Source organism: Protopterus annectens, chromosome 7.part0 (genome assembly GCF_019279795.1).
Source record: "Protopterus annectens isolate FY-2018-M chromosome 7.part0, PAN1.0, whole genome shotgun sequence".
In the NCBI taxonomy this organism is placed as follows: Eukaryota; Metazoa; Chordata; order Ceratodontiformes; family Protopteridae; genus Protopterus; species Protopterus annectens.
In genome coordinates this window covers 92,314,790-92,339,541 of record NC_056739.1, presented here as the reverse complement: position 1 = coordinate 92,339,541, position 24,752 = coordinate 92,314,790, and positions in this window count along the sequence as shown.

The following is a 24,752-nucleotide window of genomic DNA, read 5'->3' as shown; positions in this document are numbered from 1 at the left end:
TTTAATATTAAGTCCGTTAGTGAGGTACCATGTCTGTAGTAATAGGTCTGTTAGTGATGTCCCCCTGTGTTTAATATTAAGTCTGTTAGTGAGGTACCATGTCTGTAGTAATAGGTCTGTTAGTGATGTCCCCCTGTGTTTAATATTAAGTCTGTTAGTGAGGTACCATGTCTGTAGTAATAGGTCTGTTAGTGATGTCCCTCTGTGTTTAATATTAAGTCTGTTAGTGAGGTACCATGTCTGTAGTAATAGGTCTGTTAGTGATGTCCCTCTGTGTTTAATATTAAGTCTGTTAGTGAGGTACCGTGTCTGTAGTAATAGGTCTGTTAGTGATGTCCCTCTGTGTTTAATATTAAATCTGTTAGTGAGGTACCATGTCTGTAGTAATAGGTCTGTTAGTGATGTCCCCCTGTGTTTAATATTAAGTCCGTTAGTGAGGTACCATGACTGTAGTAATAGGTCTGTTAGTGATGTCCCCCTGTGTTTAATATTGTCTGTTAGTGAGGTACCATGTCTGTAGTAATAGGTCTGTTAGTGATGTCCCTCTGTGTTTAATATTGTCTGTTAGTGAGGTACCATGTCTGTAGTAATAGGTCTGTTAGTGATGTCCCTCTGTGTTTAATATTAAGTCTGTTAGTGAGGTACCATGTCTGTAGTAATAGGTCTGTTAGTGATATCCCCCTGTGTTTAATATTGTCTGTTAGTGAGGTACCATGTCTGTAGTAATATGTCTGTTAGTGATGTCTCCCTGTGTTTAATATTAAGTCCGTTAGTGAGGTACCATGACTGTAGTAATAGGTCTGTTAGTGATGTCCCCCTGTGTTTAATATTGTCTGTTAGTGAGGTACCATGTCTGTAGTAATAGGTCTGTTAGTGATGTCCCTCTGTGTTTAATATTGTCTGTTAGTGAGGTACCATGTCTGTAGTAATAGGTCTGTTAGTGATGTCCCTCTGTGTTTAATATTAAGTCTGTTAGTGAGGTACCATGTCTGTAGTAATAGGTCTGTTAGTGATATCCCTCTGTGTTTAATATTAAGTCTGTTAGTGAGGTACCATGTCTGAAGTAATAGGTCTGTTAGTGATGTCCCCCTGTGTTTAATATTAAGTCTGATAGTGAGGTACCATGTCTGTAGTAATAGGTCTGTTAGTGATGTCCCTCTGTGTTTAATATTAAGTCTGTTAGTGAGGTACCATGTCTGTAGTAATAGGTCTGTTAGTGATGTCCCTCTGTGTTTAATATTAAGTCTGTTAGTGAGGTACCATGTCTGTAGTAATAGGTCTGTTAGTGATGTCCCCCTGTGTTTAATATTAAGTCTGTTAGTGAGGTACCATGTCTGTAGTAATAGGTCTGTTAGTGATGTCCCTCTGTGTTTAATATTAAGTCTGTTAGTGAGGTACCATGTCTGTAGTAATAGGTCTGTTAGTGATGTCCCTCTGTGTTTAATATTAAGTCTGTTAGTGAGGTACCATGTCTGTAGTAATAGGTCTGTTAGTGATGTCCCTCTGTGTTTAATATTAAGTCTGTTAGTGAGGTACCATGTCTGTAGTAATAGGTCTGTTAGTGATGTCCCCCTGTGTTTAATATTAAGTCTGTTAGTGAGGTACCATGTCTGTAGTAATAGGTCTGTTAGTGATGTCCCTCTGTGTTTAATATTAAGTCTGTTAGTGAGGTACCATGTCTGTAGTAATAGGTCTGTTAGTGATGTCCCCTGTGTTTAATATTAAGTCTGTTAGTGAGGTACCATGTCTGTAGTAATAGGTCTGTTAGTGATGTCCCTCTGTGTTTAATATTAAGTCTGTTAGTGAGGTACCATGTCTGTAGTAATAGGTCTGTTAGTGATGTCCCTCTGTGTTTAATATTAAGTCTGTTAGTGAGGTACCATGTCTGTAGTAATAGGTCTGTTAGTGATGTCCCTCTGTGTTTAATATTAAGTCTGTTAGTGAGGTACCATGTCTGTAGTAATAGGTCTGTTAGTGATGTCCCTCTGTGTTTAATATTAAGTCTGTTAGTGAGGTACCATGTCTGTAGTAATAGGTCTGTTAGTGATGTCCCTCTGTGTTTAATATTAAGTCTGTTAGTGAGGTACCATGTCTGTAGTAATAGGTCTGTTAGTGATGTCCCTCTGTGTTTAATATTAAGTCTGTTAGTGAGGTACCATGTCTGTAGTAATAGGTCTGTTAGTGATGTCCCCCTGTGTTTAATATTAAGTCTGTTAGTGAGGTACCATGTCTGTAGTAATATGTCTGTTAGTGATGTCTCCCTGTGTTTAATATTAAGTCCGTTAGTGAGGTACCATGACTGTAGTAATAGGTCTGTTAGTGATGTCCCTCTGTGTTTAATATTAAGTCTGTTAGTGAGGTACCATGTCTGTAGTAATAGGTCTGTTAGTGATGTCCCTCTGTGTTTAATATTAAGTCTGTTAGTGAGGTACCATGTCTGTAGTAATAGGTCTGTTAGTGATGTCCCTCTGTGTTTAATATTAAGTCTGTTAGTGAGGTACCATGTCTGTAGTAATAGGTCTGTTAGTGATGTCCCTCTGTGTTTAATATTAAGTCTGTTAGTGAGGTACCATGTCTGTAGTAATAGGTCTGTTAGTGATGTCCCTCTGTGTTTAATATTAAGTCTGTTAGTGAGGTACCATGTCTGTAGTAATAGGTCTGTTAGTGATGTCCCTCTGTGTTTAATATTAAGTCTGTTAGTGAGGTACCATGTCTGTAGTAATAGGTCTGTTAGTGATGTCCCTCTGTGTTTAATATTAAGTCTGTTAGTGAGGTACCATGTCTGTAGTAATAGGTCTGTTAGTGATGTCCCTCTGTGTTTAATATTAAGTCTGTTAGTGAGGTACCATGTCTGTAGTAATAGGTCTGTTAGTGATGTCCCTCTGTGTTTAATATTAAGTCTGTTAGTGAGGTACCATGTCTGTAGTAATAGGTCTGTTAGTGATGTCCCTCTGTGTTTAATATTAAGTCTGTTAGTGAGGTACCATGTCTGTAGTAATAGGTCTGTTAGTGATGTCCCTCTGTGTTTAATATTAAGTCTGTTAGTGAGGTACCATGTCTGTAGTAATAGGTCTGTTAGTGATGTCCCTCTGTGTTTAATATTAAGTCTGTTAGTGAGGTACCATGTCTGTAGTAATAGGTCTGTTAGTGATGTCCCTCTGTGTTTAATATTAAGTCTGTTAGTGAGGTACCATGTCTGTAGTAATAGGTCTGTTAGTGATGTCCCTCTGTGTTTAATATTAAGTCTGTTAGTGAGGTACCATGTCTGTAGTAATAGGTCTGTTAGTGATGTCCCTCTGTGTTTAATATTAAGTCTGTTAGTGAGGTACCATGTCTGTAGTAATAGGTCTGTTAGTGATGTCCCTCTGTGTTTAATATTAAGTCTGTTAGTGAGGTACCATGTCTGTAGTAATAGGTCTGTTAGTGATGTCCCTCTGTGTTTAATATTAAGTCTGTTAGTGAGGTACCATGTCTGTAGTAATAGGTCTGTTAGTGATGTCCCTCTGTGTTTAATATTAAGTCTGTTAGTGAGGTACCATGTCTGTAGTAATAGGTCTGTTAGTGATGTCCCTCTGTGTTTAATATTAAGTCTGTTAGTGAGGTACCATGTCTGTAGTAATAGGTCTGTTAGTGATGTCCCTCTGTGTTTAATATTAAGTCTGTTAGTGAGGTACCATGTCTGTAGTAATAGGTCTGTTAGTGATGTCCCTCTGTGTTTAATATTAAGTCTGTTAGTGAGGTACCATGTCTGTAGTAATAGGTCTGTTAGTGATGTCCCTCTGTGTTTAATATTAAGTCTGTTAGTGAGGTACCATGTCTGTAGTAATAGGTCTGTTAGTGATGTCCCTCTGTGTTTAATATTAAGTCTGTTAGTGAGGTACCATGTCTGTAGTAATAGGTCTGTTAGTGATGTCCCTCTGTGTTTAATATTAAGTCTGTTAGTGAGGTACCATGTCTGTAGTAATAGGTCTGTTAGTGATGTCCCTCTGTGTTTAATATTAAGTCTGTTAGTGAGGTACCATGTCTGTAGTAATAGGTCTGTTAGTGATGTCCCTCTGTGTTTAATATTAAGTCTGTTAGTGAGGTACCATGTCTGTAGTAATAGGTCTGTTAGTGATGTCCCTCTGTGTTTAATATTAAGTCTGTTAGTGAGGTACCATGTCTGTAGTAATAGGTCTGTTAGTGATGTCCCTCTGTGTTTAATATTAAGTCTGTTAGTGAGGTACCATGTCTGTAGTAATAGGTCTGTTAGTGATGTCCCTCTGTGTTTAATATTAAGTCTGTTAGTGAGGTACCATGTCTGTAGTAATAGGTCTGTTAGTGATGTCCCTCTGTGTTTAATATTAAGTCTGTTAGTGAGGTACCATGTCTGTAGTAATAGGTCTGTTAGTGATGTCCCTCTGTGTTTAATATTAAGTCTGTTAGTGAGGTACCATGTCTGTAGTAATAGGTCTGTTAGTGATGTCCCTCTGTGTTTAATATTAAGTCTGTTAGTGAGGTACCATGTCTGTAGTAATAGGTCTGTTAGTGATGTCCCTCTGTGTTTAATATTAAGTCTGTTAGTGAGGTACCATGTCTGTAGTAATAGGTCTGTTAGTGATGTCCCTCTGTGTTTAATATTAAGTCTGTTAGTGAGGTACCATGTCTGTAGTAATAGGTCTGTTAGTGATGTCCCTCTGTGTTTAATATTAAGTCTGTTAGTGAGGTACCATGTCTGTAGTAATAGGTCTGTTAGTGATGTCCCTCTGTGTTTAATATTAAGTCTGTTAGTGAGGTACCATGTCTGTAGTAATAGGTCTGTTAGTGATGTCCCTCTGTGTTTAATATTAAGTCTGTTAGTGAGGTACCATGTCTGTAGTAATAGGTCTGTTAGTGATGTCCCTCTGTGTTTAATATTAAGTCTGTTAGTGAGGTACCATGTCTGTAGTAATAGGTCTGTTAGTGATGTCCCTCTGTGTTTAATATTAAGTCTGTTAGTGAGGTACCATGTCTGTAGTAATAGGTCTGTTAGTGATGTCCCTCTGTGTTTAATATTAAGTCTGTTAGTGAGGTACCATGTCTGTAGTAATAGGTCTGTTAGTGATGTCCCTCTGTGTTTAATATTAAGTCTGTTAGTGAGGTACCATGTCTGTAGTAATAGGTCTGTTAGTGATGTCCCTCTGTGTTTAATATTAAGTCTGTTAGTGAGGTACCATGTCTGTAGTAATAGGTCTGTTAGTGATGTCCCTCTGTGTTTAATATTAAGTCTGTTAGTGAGGTACCATGTCTGTAGTAATAGGTCTGTTAGTGATGTCCCTCTGTGTTTAATATTAAGTCTGTTAGTGAGGTACCATGTCTGTAGTAATAGGTCTGTTAGTGATGTCCCTCTGTGTTTAATATTAAGTCTGTTAGTGAGGTACCATGTCTGTAGTAATAGGTCTGTTAGTGATGTCCCTCTGTGTTTAATATTAAGTCTGTTAGTGAGGTACCATGTCTGTAGTAATAGGTCTGTTAGTGATGTCCCTCTGTGTTTAATATTAAGTCTGTTAGTGAGGTACCATGTCTGTAGTAATAGGTCTGTTAGTGATGTCCCTCTGTGTTTAATATTAAGTCTGTTAGTGAGGTACCATGTCTGTAGTAATAGGTCTGTTAGTGATGTCCCTCTGTGTTTAATATTAAGTCTGTTAGTGAGGTACCATGTCTGTAGTAATAGGTCTGTTAGTGATGTCCCTCTGTGTTTAATATTAAGTCTGTTAGTGAGGTACCATGTCTGTAGTAATAGGTCTGTTAGTGATGTCCCTCTGTGTTTAATATTAAGTCTGTTAGTGAGGTACCATGTCTGTAGTAATAGGTCTGTTAGTGATGTCCCTCTGTGTTTAATATTAAGTCTGTTAGTGAGGTACCATGTCTGTAGTAATAGGTCTGTTAGTGATGTCCCTCTGTGTTTAATATTAAGTCTGTTAGTGAGGTACCATGTCTGTAGTAATAGGTCTGTTAGTGATGTCCCTCTGTGTTTAATATTAAGTCTGTTAGTGAGGTACCATGTCTGTAGTAATAGGTCTGTTAGTGATGTCCCTCTGTGTTTAATATTAAGTCTGTTAGTGAGGTACCATGTCTGTAGTAATAGGTCTGTTAGTGATGTCCCTCTGTGTTTAATATTAAGTCTGTTAGTGAGGTACCATGTCTGTAGTAATAGGTCTGTTAGTGATGTCCCTCTGTGTTTAATATTAAGTCTGTTAGTGAGGTACCATGTCTGTAGTAATAGGTCTGTTAGTGATGTCCCTCTGTGTTTAATATTAAGTCTGTTAGTGAGGTACCATGTCTGTAGTAATAGGTCTGTTAGTGATGTCCCTCTGTGTTTAATATTAAGTCTGTTAGTGAGGTACCATGTCTGTAGTAATAGGTCTGTTAGTGATGTCCCTCTGTGTTTAATATTAAGTCTGTTAGTGAGGTACCATGTCTGTAGTAATAGGTCTGTTAGTGATGTCCCTCTGTGTTTAATATTAAGTCTGTTAGTGAGGTACCATGTCTGTAGTAATAGGTCTGTTAGTGATGTCCCTCTGTGTTTAATATTAAGTCTGTTAGTGAGGTACCATGTCTGTAGTAATAGGTCTGTTAGTGATGTCCCTCTGTGTTTAATATTAAGTCTGTTAGTGAGGTACCATGTCTGTAGTAATAGGTCTGTTAGTGATGTCCCTCTGTGTTTAATATTAAGTCTGTTAGTGAGGTACCATGTCTGTAGTAATAGGTCTGTTAGTGATGTCCCTCTGTGTTTAATATTAAGTCTGTTAGTGAGGTACCATGTCTGTAGTAATAGGTCTGTTAGTGATGTCCCTCTGTGTTTAATATTAAGTCTGTTAGTGAGGTACCATGTCTGTAGTAATAGGTCTGTTAGTGATGTCCCTCTGTGTTTAATATTAAGTCTGTTAGTGAGGTACCATGTCTGTAGTAATAGGTCTGTTAGTGATGTCCCTCTGTGTTTAATATTAAGTCTGTTAGTGAGGTACCATGTCTGTAGTAATAGGTCTGTTAGTGATGTCCCTCTGTGTTTAATATTAAGTCTGTTAGTGAGGTACCATGTCTGTAGTAATAGGTCTGTTAGTGATGTCCCTCTGTGTTTAATATTAAGTCTGTTAGTGAGGTACCATGTCTGTAGTAATAGGTCTGTTAGTGATGTCCCTCTGTGTTTAATATTAAGTCTGTTAGTGAGGTACCATGTCTGTAGTAATAGGTCTGTTAGTGATGTCCCTCTGTGTTTAATATTAAGTCTGTTAGTGAGGTACCATGTCTGTAGTAATAGGTCTGTTAGTGATGTCCCTCTGTGTTTAATATTAAGTCTGTTAGTGAGGTACCATGTCTGTAGTAATAGGTCTGTTAGTGATGTCCCTCTGTGTTTAATATTAAGTCTGTTAGTGAGGTACCATGTCTGTAGTAATAGGTCTGTTAGTGATGTCCCTCTGTGTTTAATATTAAGTCTGTTAGTGAGGTACCATGTCTGTAGTAATAGGTCTGTTAGTGATGTCCCTCTGTGTTTAATATTAAGTCTGTTAGTGAGGTACCATGTCTGTAGTAATAGGTCTGTTAGTGATGTCCCTCTGTGTTTAATATTAAGTCTGTTAGTGAGGTACCATGTCTGTAGTAATAGGTCTGTTAGTGATGTCCCTCTGTGTTTAATATTAAGTCTGTTAGTGAGGTACCATGTCTGTAGTAATAGGTCTGTTAGTGATGTCCCTCTGTGTTTAATATTAAGTCTGTTAGTGAGGTACCATGTCTGTAGTAATAGGTCTGTTAGTGATGTCCCTCTGTGTTTAATATTAAGTCTGTTAGTGAGGTACCATGTCTGTAGTAATAGGTCTGTTAGTGATGTCCCTCTGTGTTTAATATTAAGTCTGTTAGTGAGGTACCATGTCTGTAGTAATAGGTCTGTTAGTGATGTCCCTCTGTGTTTAATATTAAGTCTGTTAGTGAGGTACCATGTCTGTAGTAATAGGTCTGTTAGTGATGTCCCTCTGTGTTTAATATTAAGTCTGTTAGTGAGGTACCATGTCTGTAGTAATAGGTCTGTTAGTGATGTCCCTCTGTGTTTAATATTAAGTCTGTTAGTGAGGTACCATGTCTGTAGTAATAGGTCTGTTAGTGATGTCCCTCTGTGTTTAATATTAAGTCTGTTAGTGAGGTACCATGTCTGTAGTAATAGGTCTGTTAGTGATGTCCCTCTGTGTTTAATATTAAGTCTGTTAGTGAGGTACCATGTCTGTAGTAATAGGTCTGTTAGTGATGTCCCTCTGTGTTTAATATTAAGTCTGTTAGTGAGGTACCATGTCTGTAGTAATAGGTCTGTTAGTGATGTCCCTCTGTGTTTAATATTAAGTCTGTTAGTGAGGTACCATGTCTGTAGTAATAGGTCTGTTAGTGATGTCCCTCTGTGTTTAATATTAAGTCTGTTAGTGAGGTACCATGTCTGTAGTAATAGGTCTGTTAGTGATGTCCCTCTGTGTTTAATATTAAGTCTGTTAGTGAGGTACCATGTCTGTAGTAATAGGTCTGTTAGTGATGTCCCTCTGTGTTTAATATTAAGTCTGTTAGTGAGGTACCATGTCTGTAGTAATAGGTCTGTTAGTGATGTCCCTCTGTGTTTAATATTAAGTCTGTTAGTGAGGTACCATGTCTGTAGTAATAGGTCTGTTAGTGATGTCCCTCTGTGTTTAATATTAAGTCTGTTAGTGAGGTACCATGTCTGTAGTAATAGGTCTGTTAGTGATGTCCCTCTGTGTTTAATATTAAGTCTGTTAGTGAGGTACCATGTCTGTAGTAATAGGTCTGTTAGTGATGTCCCTCTGTGTTTAATATTAAGTCTGTTAGTGAGGTACCATGTCTGTAGTAATAGGTCTGTTAGTGATGTCCCTCTGTGTTTAATATTAAGTCTGTTAGTGAGGTACCATGTCTGTAGTAATAGGTCTGTTAGTGATGTCCCTCTGTGTTTAATATTAAGTCTGTTAGTGAGGTACCATGTCTGTAGTAATAGGTCTGTTAGTGATGTCCCTCTGTGTTTAATATTAAGTCTGTTAGTGAGGTACCATGTCTGTAGTAATAGGTCTGTTAGTGATGTCCCTCTGTGTTTAATATTAAGTCTGTTAGTGAGGTACCATGTCTGTAGTAATAGGTCTGTTAGTGATGTCCCTCTGTGTTTAATATTAAGTCTGTTAGTGAGGTACCATGTCTGTAGTAATAGGTCTGTTAGTGATGTCCCTCTGTGTTTAATATTAAGTCTGTTAGTGAGGTACCATGTCTGTAGTAATAGGTCTGTTAGTGATGTCCCTCTGTGTTTAATATTAAGTCTGTTAGTGAGGTACCATGTCTGTAGTAATAGGTCTGTTAGTGATGTCCCTCTGTGTTTAATATTAAGTCTGTTAGTGAGGTACCATGTCTGTAGTAATAGGTCTGTTAGTGATGTCCCCTGTGTTTAATATTAAGTCTGTTAGTGAGGTACCATGTCTGTAGTAATAGGTCTGTTAGTGATGTCCCCTGTGTTTAATATTAAGTCTGTTAGTGAGGTACCATGTCTGTAGTAATAGGTCTGTTAGTGATGTCCCTCTGTGTTTAATATTAAGTCTGTTAGTGAGGTACCATGTCTGTAGTAATAGGTCTGTTAGTGATGTCCCTCTGTGTTTAATATTAAGTCTGTTAGTGAGGTACCATGTCTGTAGTAATAGGTCTGTTAGTGATGTCCCCCTGTGTTTAATATTAAGTCTGTTAGTGAGGTACCATGTCTGTAGTAATAGGTCTGTTAGTGATGTCCCTCTGTGTTTAATATTAAGTCTGTTAGTGAGGTACCATGTCTGTAGTAATAGGTCTGTTAGTGATGTCCCCCTGTGTTTAATATTAAGTCTGTTAGTGAGGTACCATGTCTGTAGTAATAGGTCTGTTAGTGATGTCCCTCTGTGTTTAATATTAAGTCTGTTAGTGAGGTACCATGTCTGTAGTAATAGGTCTGTTAGTGATGTCCCTCTGTGTTTAATATTAAGTCTGTTAGTGAGGTACCATGTCTGTAGTAATAGGTCTGTTAGTGATGTCCCTCTGTGTTTAATATTAAGTCTGTTAGTGAGGTACCATGTCTGTAGTAATAGGTCTGTTAGTGATGTCCCTCTGTGTTTAATATTAAGTCCGTTAGTGAGGTACCATGTCTGTAGTAATAGGTCTGTTAGTGATGTCCCCCTGTGTTTAATATTAAGTCTGTTAGTGAGGTACCATGCCTGTAGTAATAGGTCTGTTAATGATGTCCCTCTGTGTTTAATATTAAGTCTGTTAGTGAGGTACCATGTCTGTAGTAATAGGTCTGTTAGTGATGTCCCCCTGTGTTTAATATTGTCTGTTAGTGAGGTACCATGTCTGTAGTAATAGGTCTGTTAGTGATGTCCCCCTGTGTTTAATATTAAGTCTGTTAGTGAGGTACCATGTCTGTAGTAATAGGTCTGTTAGTGATTTCTCTCTGTGTTTAATATTAAGTCTGTTAGTGAGGTACCATGTCTGTAGTAATAGGTCTGTTAGTGATGTCCCTCTGTGTTTAATATTAAGTCTGTTAGTGAGGTACCATGTCTGTAGTAATAGGTCTGTTAGTGATGTCCCTCTGTGTTTAATATTAAGTCTTTTAGTGAGGTACCATGTCTGTAGTAATAGGTCTGTTAGTGATGTCCTTCTGTGTTTAATATTAAGTCTGTTAGTGAGGTACCATGTCTGTAGTAATAGGTCTGTTAATGATGTCCCTCTGTGTTTAATATTAAGTCTGTTAGTGAGGTACCATGTCTGTAGTAATAGGTCTGTTAGTGATGTCCCCCTGTGTTTAATATTAAGTCTGTTAGTGAGGTACCATGTCTGTAGTAATAGGTCTGTTAGTGATGTCCCTCTGTGTTTAATATTAAGTCTGTTAGTGAGGTACCATGTCTGTAGTAATAGGTCTGTTAGTGATGTCCCCCTGTGTTTAATATTAAGTTTGTTAGTGAGGTACCCATGTCTGTAGTAATAGGTCTGTTAGTGATGTCCCTCTGTGTTTAATATTAAGTCTGTTAGTGAGGTACCCATGTCTGTAGTAATAGGTCTGTTAGTGATGTCCCTCTGTGTTTAATATTAAGTCTGTTAGTGAGGTACCATGTCTGTAGTAATAGGTCTGTTAGTGATGTCCCTCTGTGTTTAATATTAAGTCTGTTAGTGAGGTACCATGTCTGTAGTAATAGGTCTGTTAGTGATGTCCCCCTGTGTTTAATATTAAGTCTGTTAGTGAGGTACCATGTCTGTAGTAATAGGTCTGTTAGTGATGTCCCCCTGTGTTTAATATTGTCTGTTAGTGAGGTACCATGTCTGTAGTAATAGGTCTGTTAGTGATGTCCCTCTGTGTTTAATATTGTCTGTTAGTGAGGTACCATGTCTGTAGTAATAGGTCTGTTAGTGATGTCCCTCTGTGTTTAATATTAAGTCTGTTAGTGCGATCCTTCCATTTTCTAGTAGTCTGATAATGAAGTCCCTCAATCCGCACTAATATAGAGGATTATGATTGGGTCCCTGATCATAACTGACTTAGTATGCAATCTCGGCATGGATGTCAATAAATCCTTGAGGTGAATATTGGCATCCATGTCAAGATCACATAATATGGAGTTAGCATCAGACACCCAATCATGATTCTTTGCAGTGCATGGAGTTTTATCTGCTTCATGTACTACTAGTTTCAGGAAACAAAGAGTATAGTGTTTTGTCAACTTTCAAAGCTGTACAGCACTTATGAGTAGTGTGTGACAGTGTAGCACTTCTTTAGATAGGGGAAGAAAGTCAGGGGTCACCCCATCTGTAGTGCTAACTCTGTTAGTGAGGTCCCATATTCTGTTATAGTAAGTCTGTTAGTGAGATCCCTTTGTGTATAATAATAACACTGATAATAAGGTCCCTCTGTCAGCAGTACTATGTCTGTTAGTGAGTTCCCTTCTTCAGCAGTACTAAGTCTGTTAGTGGGGTCCCTCAAACTATATTAGTATGTCTCCTAGTAAGGTACTTGATACTGCTGTTAGTGAGATCCCCTAATCTGTAGTAGCAAGTTTGTTAATGAGGTCCCTCCATCTGTTTTTGCAGTCATGGATGAGCTAGTGTGAAATTTTGTGGTTAAGCTTTCTGATACCATATACAAAACTGTAAGTCTGCCACCACTGGCTGAATAAGCTGGTGCTACAATTTCTGGTATCAGTCTCAAAGATGCCAGCTTCTGTCCTGATAGCACAAATTTTCGCACTAGAACCTTTGATGATGATGATGATAATTTCATTTCAGTTTGTTCACTGTTGGGGTTGATGTCAGTTTTTCTGATGTTGGGTATTATCCTGATATTGATTTTGTTAATGCCATGGCTTTCTCCATCCATGGTATTCTCAACACTGATACTAGATACAGTGATATTGACACTACTCTTTTCATCATCAGTATCAGGCCCAACATACCTGGCCCTGGGATTTTTGATATTGAATCCCTCAATCTTAATGCAGCTCTCAACATCAGTGTCAAACCAGCAAGCATCCTTCTAGTGGTTTTTCTAGACACTGTATGTCCCAGCCTCAATGTTAGCACCTGCTCCTCTTTTGTAGTAGAACCTTTTGTGTTGGAGTAGCCAGCTCCTGAGCCCTCAGTCCTGCAACCTGTGTCATAGGTTCATAGGATCATAGATGTTTACTAGGCTAATGACCACAAGGGTCTTTTAAAGCCTAGCCATGCATCCCAAATCTCTGACAAGTTCTGATACCCTTGATAAGTGTAACCATGGGCCTGGGAGATGAACCATTTACAGGTTACCTGTGTCCATTAGAGACATAGGTGCCAGACCAGGGATTAATTTCTGGTTTCCCATCCAATTGTCCAAGTTGCACTTGAATTGGGTTAGGGAGGAACTCTGCTTCACATGGATGGGGAGCCTGTTCTATAGATGGGGTAGTCTCTGGGATAGATACCTATCTCTCCAGCAGGTCCTATTTATAACACAGGCAAGGTTTAAGTCTTTAAAAGGGGTAATTCTGGTAATTCTGGTGTTGTGTGTTTTGAATGAGTAATTCTGGTAATTCTGGTGCTGTTTGTTTTGTGGATATGCAGGAGGTCCACTAGAGTAGGGTCTTACAGTGCCCTGTATACCAGGCATAGATCTCCCCTCAAAAATCTGTAGGAGACAGAATACAAGGATAAGGCCTTGAGGCAATATGCATAGGACATTTTACTTATGCACTGTATTCTTTTAGTGTGGAACCTCTGTGGACATTCCAGTTGTTGGACATGCCTGGTTAGGTCCATACCAAAGGCGGCACTGTACTCAATGATAGATCTGATGAATGCCGAATACAGTGGAACAATGACTTCCTTTGACTTAGATGCCATACCTTTGTTTATAAGTTGCGCAACATAGAATGATTTTCTCACCACTGTAGACATGTGATGGTCAAAGGCTAGATTACTATCCATGTGTGTCCCTAAGTCCCTGACTACTGGGTCAACTCTAAGGGGTGTTTTGCCAATATGACAGTTACCAGGGATGGATGACTTCCCAAAGGATACTACTGGATGACGTCCTAAAGGATACTACTGTGCATTTCTTGGCATTTAGTTTTAGTCCATGGCTCTGATGCCAGTTGTTTGTCTGTGCCCTTCCTGGAAAACATTTCTGTCAGTGTGAGATTCAATGAGAAGTTGCAGTCAGAGAAGTTGTAGTCCCTGTGCAGCTTCCCTCTACAACAGCTGAACCAATGAGGGTTTCTTTCTTCTCTTCAGACTTCCTCCTCTGAAGAAATATGGCTAGGCCTCATCTAAAAGGAAATATGTTTAATCCACTCAGCGTCTCCCAAGACAGATGTTGACTTCTCTGCACCCCCCCATGACCCCAAGTTTGGAATATATTTAGAAATTAGTGCTCCATCAGATGGATGATGCACTGATTCACTACTTGCCCTGCCAAGGAGTCTCCAGAGGGTCTGTTGGTTTGATTAGCATTCTTCCTGGATAGTACCTCAACTGGTTGATACAATAAAAGATTCCACCAAGGTGGCTTTAGAAAAACCCTGATGTGCAATAGTCCATTAGAAGGCTGATCACATTCTGTATTCCTCCAAGAGTCAGCACTTTTGGTCAGATACTCTCAAGCCTATTACTCTTGTTCCTGCAGAGCCTTTAAAACTATTGACACTCCTGAGCCCAGCTGACCATTCCTCAGCTAATGAATCCAGAATGATAGGCTAGGTAAGCATATATGCACATCTGTAATCTGTGATATGTGAGAGCTAAACTGTGTAATGGATAGAGTGGCTTTTGGATGTGGCATAACCAATGAAATGCACCATATGGTTGAGAAGTTGTCAGATGAAACTATTAAAGATAAACACCTGTCTCATTCCTCATTTGCCTCCCACATGAACAGCCTTCAAATGTACATTCTTTAAATTGCTGAAGAAAGTATGGCCACATCAGTGAGATTCAACATTGCCATGTGCTGACACACTTGGCTTTATCTGAAGAACTTTGCCCAGGGCACGAAGATGACATTTATGGATGCACCCTTTGAAGGTCCTTGTATTTTTGGTACAGAAGAGGACAAGAGTCTTGTGGCTGTGGGTGTAAAATTTCATCCATCTCAACATTTCTTTTCTAGGATGTTGATGAATCAGTGCCAAATGTGGTTCCAGCAGAAAAGACAACAGCAAAATGAGATAAAACTTAATAATTGACAGATTCTAGCGTGATCATGGGTCCAAAAACAAGGTCCTTAGCAGAGATCAGGAAGCTGCAGATTTCTCACAGGAGGACAGAAGCATTCTTGAGGCCTTTGCTTTACTACCCAACTCTGGAAGCAGTCAGTGGCCATCTCTGTCTCCACCCGTATGCATGGGAATCTATCATAAGACACAGGTATATAAGGACACTGAGATTAGAGCTCAACTTGGCACTCTTATCTTGTTCAGTTTCCCACTCTGTTATAATGCCTTTACAAGTAGGGATGATCTCAACCTCTTCAGGAAAGAGCCATCTAAGAGGCCCTACCAGACCAGAAGGGATTTAGATTTTATTTCAATATGCCAAAAAAAGACAAAAAACCTTAGGCCAAATTTTGTATGTAAGAGGCTTAAATACCTTTATCTCCACGGAGACCTTTCATATACTTCTCTAGAGCATACCTCTCAACTGTTGATATTTTTACTTCATATTTTTGGTCTTGGTCTACTCTTCAAAAACTTGTGTTTTAGACTTCAAATCCTTCAGAAAATGCATGCTAACAAAAAAACTATTTCTAAGAGCAATATTTAAAGTTTGTCCCTAATTTTTGGCCTTTATCCCCCTCCCCCACACACATTATTTTTGGCTTTGTCCAGATTTCATGCATTAAGAAGTTGAGAGCTATGCTCCAGAGTGATGAGACACACTCTCTAGAATTAGATAGGATATGCAATATACTTTCCTGACTGTAGGAGATAACACACTGGTCAAATACTGAATTGTTGTCTGCTGTGTCCCCTAGCCTTTACCTCAGTAGTGTCATTTTTTTGTGGTCAGCTATTTATGTTGTAGTTGGAATTTATTTATTTATTTTTTTAGTGAAAGCTAAATATACTACATGTGCTGACATTGAATGAAATGTTATTGACACTCATCAGACACACATTTTCTGTAATACATCTTGGTGAACATTGATGTTTTATTTCAAAGCATTTATATTAACATTTATAATATTTTCTATATATGTACTATTCAGCCCTAAAAGAGCATGTCCCATTCCTCTGTGGAACACCGCTTATTGCCTCCATGAAGATGGATAAGTAGCACCCTCACTGTGATTTTTTTTGCTTCCTATTATTTAACCAATGCTTTACCATTGAATCACATGTATTGCCATTTTATGCAGCTAGTTTGCAGTTTGGTGCAGAAGTTTCAGACTACATATTGCTAGACTGACACCTTACAGCAGTCGTGGATATCATTCCCACATCTTTTATTTGCTTATGGTGTGACTTTGAGTAAATCATTAACCAGACAAGGCTCCCATGTCACCCTTGAAAAGGGACGGAGTCTTCAGTGGGCTTAGCCTGTTAACAAATGTATTTTTTTATATAATTCTGTTATGGAGGTCAATGACGTAGTGTTGAAGGCTTTGTCAAGGTCTAGTTTAGCAATATGGGCAATGATTCAACAAGCTGTGATCTTATTTCTTGAGACATGGTCACCTTTCAACACAAATGAACAATTCCAGATCAGGCAGATCAGATGTATTGTTATGGGTAAGGTCTATTTTGGCTCACTGCTTTCGTTTTTCAGAGAATACACGTAAGGCTGCTGGATTTAAAATTGCTTGAATGTAAAATGACATCCTCCATCCAATCTTTCATGTTTTGATTCTTCTACTGCTTGAATCAGAAATATATCATTATAATAAAAGTTTGTTAAGCAAGCTGGATGGTTTCTTAGTCATGTTTTCCTTTATTCTGTACAGGACTAAACTGTATGTTCAGCACCTACAGTATACAACTAGTGTTTTTGATAGTTTTGGTAGAAATGATCATGTGCTTAGTACTGTATGGGGTTTCCACTCTTCTTTCTATAGCACTCTCATTTTTCTTTGCAAGTATAACAGGTTTAAGTTGAACTGCTAACGAAAGTTAAGGATCATGGCTCACCACCCAGAAACAACCTTCCTCCAGCATTCATTGCATTGTTCCTTTTATAGCTAATCCTTTAACACTTATATTACAAATGGACCCCAATAATGGTTTTGTGTACTTTACCACTATTTATCAGATATTCAGGACACCTTATTTCACTCACCCAGAGATGAGTGAAAGCACATAAATGCCCTTGGCTGAGTAAGAATATTAAGCAAAAAATCAGAGAGAGGAAGATTGCTTGGAATGAATGGAAAATGGATTTTTCTAATGACCACTTGCACCAAATTTTCGTAGCACATTGTAAGTCAACCAAATTAGCCATAAATAATGCTATTCTTAAGACAAAGACAAATGACCTATTCATCTCAGCCCAAAACATCATATAGGTCACATTATTGACTCTTAAAGACCAAAAACAAGTCATTAAATGGTAGTAGTGACTTCTCGAAACTACATTAACTTCCTTACTTCAGCAATAAAATCTATCACTAGTACTTTCCCAGTACTCGGGAAAGCCTGCAGTCCTTTGTGGGTAACATCACATTGCAGCTACATCTCCTATCCTCTTATGCAGCCATTTTTCCTTTTCCTTTCATCTCAGTTGAAATACATCCCTACTCCTGAAACTAAATTATTCCTGTGCTAAATTTGGCAAACTTCATCCTACCTTCCTTAGACTGTCAGCAGAAGAACTCATAAACCTCCTTACCTATATTTTCAATCTCTCCCAGGTTTAGTACCTAGTTCTTTTGAACCTTCAGTTGTCATCTCCCTTCCCAAATTCTTATCTCCTTCAAAACGTGAAGACCATAGACATATATCTTATGTATGCTCACTTAGAAAAATCTTTGACAAACTTATTTGCACCAGCTATTGACACATAGAAATAACTATAGTTGAAAACATGACCAGCAATGTAGATTGAGCAATTCCCTTAGCTCTAATTGCTACCACTTGTCACTATTTATAGGAATGTAAATGAAAGACTTATCTCTGAAGGTATCTTCAGTGAAATAACAAGAGTCTTCGAGACTATAAATCATATCCTTCTACAAGGACACTACAGACAAAATTTTGGAGAAAACACAATTTTAATGGTTCCAAGACTATTTGAAGGATAGAACATTTTACATTTTTGCCAATACCTCTTTCTCAAATAAACAAATATCTAACATAGGTGCACTCAGGGTTCTGTGTTCAGCCTGTTACTTTTCTCTCTTTTTGTCACTGGCATTAATTTGGACTTGTATAACCTTACCTTTATGCTGCATGTGGATGACTTACTTTTGCTTGACTCCAGCAAAACTCATCACAGCCTTCAATCTGGAGTTCAGTCTTATTTCTAAGAACCATCTAATTGACTCCATGAAAACAAACTCTTGCTGAGCTCATAGAAAACCAATATTATTATTTTTGCAACCCTGTAAAACTTGCCACTTATCCAACATTCTCCTTCAAAGATTTAACAGGTCATCTCATCTTAAATACTATACAGAAAAGCTACCTTGTTCTTACCCTGGACTCATGTCTGACTTTTTCACTTTACATTGATTGCATCACCACCAAGGGATTTCTCAACTGAATTTGTTCAATTTGCTATCAGGTCTCTCTCATGTACTTTCATCAATGGCACGTGCAGCTATAGCAAAAAAAAAAAAAGTCTTAAATCCTAAACTTGAATATGGATTTTCTCTACTATGCCCACACTCATGCAAATTTCTCAAAATTTCAAATAGCAAGGAACAAAATATGCAGATTTGTTTTCTTCACAGATATGAATATGCATCATTGTGACCTACTAAAATATAGCAGCTGGTTAGCATTTACAAACATCCTACTCCTTGGTACTTTGATTTTCAGAATTCATCATCTGGGTTTTTGCCCACGTCTAAAAAGAATTATTTCTACTAGAGAGTAAAGACACTCTCGAAGACACAGGTAAAGTAACTTCTCTACTCTGGCCTGGCCTGATTTCAGAAATGCAGTAGGAAAAAAAGCTTTCTCCAGATTAAGACCTGTGCTATAGAATCACCTCTCCGATCATGTTAAAAATAATGAAACGTTGGAATCATTTAAATCTTCATTAAATGAGCATCAAAGTAAGAAGGCTAAGTGTGTCCGTGTTCATGATACTGGCTAAAAGATTCCTAATACTCTCATATGACAAAATCTTATTTAAAACTTTAATGCAATTGCACAGTTTGCTTCTCAGGTATATATAAATATGCTTGTTTTTTGTACACACTTTTCATTGTGCTATATCTTGTAATGAATTGTACTTGTAAGCTTTGGAGAGTTCATTTTTAGTTATTACATTGTAATGTTTTACCTCTGTTTATTTCTGTGTGCTGTCAATATATTGTACAAACCATGTAATGTATGTAATATATTTCTTTTCATATTCTGCACCTGTTTTTGTACTGCTGTTCATTACCCAGGTCATGATTAAAAATGGTCAGTAGACCAGGTCATCTACCCAGTAAACAAACTGCAAATTAATTAAAACAGTATAATATAGCTTGGCTGTGTAGTATAGAAAGATGGGTCCCTGCGTGTGATGATTATCGGTCATGGCACTGGGGGAACTAGGCAGGGTGGGAGAAAAATGAAGAGGGATGGTTTCCTCACTTCTCCTGCAGGAGTAGAAGGATGAGTGCAAGCACATGGGTTGGTATGATTTCAGTGGTCGATACTGGGAAACCCACTACCCATGCTCAAGGGTGGGAGGCAGAGTTGCTTGCTGGCAATACCTCTTGCAGATGTGAGGGGTGCCAGCTCATTCATCCCATCGCATGCCCCTTTTCCTCATGAACCAAGTGTGTGCAAGGGACATAGGACTTAAAGAAAAATCCTAGAGCCATCTTGATGGCTGCCTAAATAATGTCTTTCTCTGTCAACCCTTGCACTAGTGATGGGGAGTGATGTTTATTTTAAATAGAAGTCTTAAATGAGCGGTGCCAATATTTTGGAAATTAGCCAAAATTAGTCCTTTGTTCGAAGCCAGCAAATCTTTGAAGGTCAAAAATTATAGATTAAAAAGTATACAAGGCACTATCAAATGTATTTGAAAGAGGTGTTCACCTCCAGTTATAAATTACCTGTCAGTGCATGGTTTATTTACAAATCACAAGCACAGCTTCAGAACAAGCTGTAGTAGTAAAGCAACACTGATAAAGCTTAAACTGCATACAACAGATAGCAGCGTATAAGGTTTATTTATTTATTTGTCTTTGTTTACCAGGAAAGTCTGACTGGGTAATATCCATTTTCAGAGGAGGCCCAGGAAGAAAAGCTCCATTTGCTTACATTGCATTATATTAAGTTCCAGTCAAACACAGAGTCATTACATTTATATTTATATTTATGTACAAATAGTTGTACATTTATACATTCTAAGATTTTACAGAGATGGAAGTTACTGAAGAGAAAGCCCACATGCAATTTAGTGGGTTGTACAGGCAGCAGTTATGTATAAAAACTGTTTTGTCATTTCAGTGAGAGGTTGAGAGTATCCTACGGTGAACACAAAGTCTCAACCTTTTGATGAGCATGTGCAGGACCAGGATTGTTAAGATGTTTTAGCAGTGGTTTAAAACTTTTGAGTTTGTTGGAGAGTTTAATTTGTGTGGGGATGCTATTCCAGGATTTACCAATGTACTGGGAGTATCACTAGTCTCCTGCAACATTATTTGACTTATTTGCAAGTAATACAAATTTGTTACTAGAGCGGAGGTCCCTTGCTAGACGGTAGGGCAATAATAGGTTTTGTAGTGAACAGGATTTTTCTGGATGATGAATGAGTTTGTGTGCTGTAGTTAGTTGTGAATATGTTAGGTAGTTGTGTAGTTCAAGACAGTTTAATTGCTTTAAGCTATGACAGTGGTGGGTTCTGTGGGGGAGATTGGTGGCAAATTTAGCTATTTTATTGTAGCAGGAGGCAAGTTTATTTCTTTAAGTAATGTTTAAGTTTGCTAGGATAGAAGAGGTGTATAAGAGGGTTGGTGAAAAGAAGGTGGTAGCTAGAGTTATTCTTGCAGTATCTGTAAGGAATCCATTGATCCTATAAAAGGAGTCTGGGGTCCAAATGAAGAGATGATAAGTCAGCAAGTAAAGGAAAGTAGTATTGCTAAAACTGAGTTCATCCTCAGGTCTTGGTGAGTACCTCCATGAGGTGGACCCTGTTATTCACAAAACCTCACCAAGACAACACTGATATATATAGACTGTATTTATATAGCATATATCATGGACAGAAGTAAGTAAGTCAAAAATTAAAAAAGCTGGGTGCACAAGGATAAAAAAGTAACCGATCCTGGTAGGCACACTGGTGCCAGGACTGGAAAAAATAACAGTGTAGAATCCTCAAAATATGGAACCATTCCTACAATGGGGCCAGGCCAGGCCCAGGGGGAGAATGCTCACCTGTTGTAGAAGGAAGTAGCAGTCCACAGAATTCACAAAAACTGGTAGGCCAAAGAAGAGCCATAAAGACGATATAGTGGATTATTGAAGATAACAAATAAATTATGCATTGTTACTATTATGCAAAAAGCCCAGAATTTCCAGACACAAGATATAATAAATATTAAGAGAGAAATTAGAGAAAAGAAAAATACTTCCACAAGAAAAACTGTCACAAGCTTCAAATAAAAATTGGTGTTCATTAATGCAACAGATTTGTGAAAAACAGTATACAGACCAAGAACTTTGATCTGTTTGGAAAAAGAAGCATTCGAGGAACTGTGAAAATGTAAACAACAAAACCTAGAGATTTTTGAAAAGTATAAAAAAGAAATTTGGACATGGGAAAGAAAGAGAGATTTGATATGGTGCAATATTTATGCAAAGGTGAAAGACAAATTAATCAATATAAAGAAGGCAGCCCCGAAGATATTCAAAGAGAAATACAGGCAAAGGCATCCAGATATGGAAAATTTCACAATAAAAATAATACCACAAAGAGGGAATGTAGAAAAGAAGATTAGTAAAGTAGAAGTTAAAAACAAAGAAGTTGAAGTTATGGAATGCCTGCAAAGTGAAAGATTTGGTGTAGAAGGTCTAACACAGGTCACATCACAGCATGATGGAATGAGTTCCCAAAGTAAGGAGAAACAGGAAGTTCAGGAAACATCTGAAGAAGAAATATGGACATAGGAAAGAAAAAGACAATTAATATGGTATAATATTTATGCAAAGGAAAAAGCAAAACTAATCAATACAAAAAGAGCAGCACCAAAGATATTTGAAGAGAAATACAGGCAAAGAAATCCATACATGGAAAATTTTACAATATAAAAAATAAGAAGACAAAGAGGAAAAGTAGAAAAGGAGATTAGTAATGGAGAAGTTAAAGAAATCGAAAGTGGGGTTATGGTGCACCTGAGAAGTGAAGAATTCAGGGTAGAAAATATAATTCAGAAAGCATCACAACAGGATAGAGCAATGAACATCCAAACTATGCAAATATCAGTGGAACGGGAAGCAATTGGTCAGGTGCCATATAAAGATATTTTGGAGCCTTCTACAGGAAATCAGTATAAATGTCCACTTCAAGCTGGACAACAAGGGAAGGAACAGGAAGCTGTGGAAACCCTGACGCAATGTTCAGAAGTGATAGGCCAGTGAGTTCCCATATGACAGAGCAATGGATGGCACAGGATGCAATTGAAGAGAATGTGCCACAGGAAGATGCTATAGAACTTTCTATAGAATGCCCGCAGGAAATGGAACATAAAAAATGTGCCTTCGGTTTAGAAGAAAATGAACTAAGAGAAGAGTTGCTTGATTTAATAGAAACAGATAGACATATTAAGATTAATGAAAGAAATAGACTACAGAAGATCAATAAAACCCAAAACATCTGAAGTCTGATACAACAAATGAACACAGTAATTAGGACTGTCCATAGAGATCCATGCGATATAACAGAAGTATACAGGATATATTAGTGTGCAGCTAAATTAATAACTGATAAAGTTCTATCACAAGAACACAGGGTAATGAGGGAAAGGAAGGGGAGAAATCAACTACCGTCATGGAAGTATCGAATAGAGAAAACTATAAAGCAATTAAGACAAGAAGTGTCACTGTTAAAAGAAGTATAGAAGAGGGAACAGAACAACAAAAATACTTAGAAAGATAGATGTGGCAATGCGCAGTATTAGAAGAGATCAGGATCTATCATGCACTGTCGCAAATGAACTAAAAATCTCAGCACAGGTAGAAAAACTTAGAAGATGCACAGAAAAATATAAAGGAAAATTTAAATTAACCAATTTTTTGGGGTCTATATTAGAACATCGAAGTGTCAGGTCTTCAAATGTTCCAATATCGACACCTGGTAACCGAAAGTTGAAAATAGTGAATTTTTAGATAATCAAATTCTTTTCTAGGGAAAGAATTCGGTTGTCCATTATTTTCGCTTCGCTGTTTTCAGCTCTGCGGTGGAAAGTTACTATCGGGTTCAAGTAAGTGTGAGATTGTGTGGACGTGAGGGTTAGGGTGGGCTAGGTCAGTTAGGGTTAGGGTGTGGGCCAGGTAAGTGTGCGAATGTTTGGACGTGAGGGTTAGGGTGGGATAGGTGAGTTTGGGTTAGGGCACGAGTGAGGTGTGTGTGCGATAGTGACAGAACTTAGGGTTAGGGTTTGGGTTAAGGTAAGTGGGTAGATAGTGGTGTATGTACAGTTTAGTGTAAGTTTAGATGTAAGATTTTAGGTGTATGTGTGTGGATTGCTGTGTGTTTGGTGTGTTTGTGTTGTGTGTATGTGTTTTGGAACAGCAAATTTTTTCCCTAGGAAAAAATTTGATGTTCTAAATTTTCAGTCTTACCGGTTTTCGGTTACTAGGTGTCGATATTAGAACATTCGAAGACCTGAAACTTCGATGTTCTAATATAGTCCCATTTATTGATGTCCCAAGAAAGTTTTATCGAGAATTGGGAAACAAGGTAAAAAGAATTGAAAGATCATCAAAAAAAGAAGAAATAGATATATTTTGGAGAAGTCTTTATGAAGATCCTGTGGAACATAACAAAGATGCTAAATGGACAGAAGAAGTAAAAGCAAGAATAAGAAGTTTAAAGGTATAGGATATGAAATGGTATGAAGTAAGTAACAGCCAGAGAGATTGAAACAAAGTTAAGAAAAGCCTCTAATTGGAAAACCCCAGGCCCAGATGCAGTACCTAACTTCTGGTTAAAAGTATTAACATCTTTGCACAAGGATTTAGCCATGAGTAAGAACTATTTATATGCGCCCCGAACAGACACCAACTTAGCTAACGACAGGAAAAACAATGCTCCTACTTAAGAGTGAACCCGCAATCTACCCTAAAAATTATTGACCAATATCTTGCCTTCTGACGTTGTATAAACTATATGGTAGAATTGTTGCAGACAGAGTTCATAGTCAATTATGGCACTAAAACAAAAGGGCAATAAAAGAAAGTCATATGGAACAAAGGATCCTTTGTTGTTAAAGTCATAGTGGAGAACTGTAAAAAGGGGAAGAATTTAAGTAATGTATGGATTGACTATAAAAAAGCATTTGATAGTATCCCACATACATGTTTAAAAGAATGCTTAAAATGTATAAGATACACCCTACACTGATCGACTACATTACAGTGACCATGAAGTAGTGACAGGCTACTTTGCAATTAAGCCATGATAAAGGGCAAATTTTTATTCCAGGGATAAAAATTCAAAGGGGGATATTCCAGGGTGACTCTGTCACTGCTACTATTCTATCTTGCCCTTAACCCATTAAGCTGTCTACATAAAAGCTTAAGTCATGGTTATAATTTGGCTTCTAGAAAACAACACAGTGTAACGACTTCTCATCTTCTCTTTGTTGGTGATTTAAAACTGTATAGCTCATCAGATGAGGAACTGAAAGCATAACTGCAAGTTGTCAAAACTTTTTCAGGTGATATAAGAATGTAATTTGGTCTTGATAAATGTGCAAATGCAACCTTTAAAGCAGGAAAACTGCAGCACCAACAAAACATCAGTTTGGGACAGGAATGTGATAAAAAAGAACTTGAAAAGGAGGAAGTGTATAAATATTTGGGAATTGATGAAGATCAACAATAAAACATGAA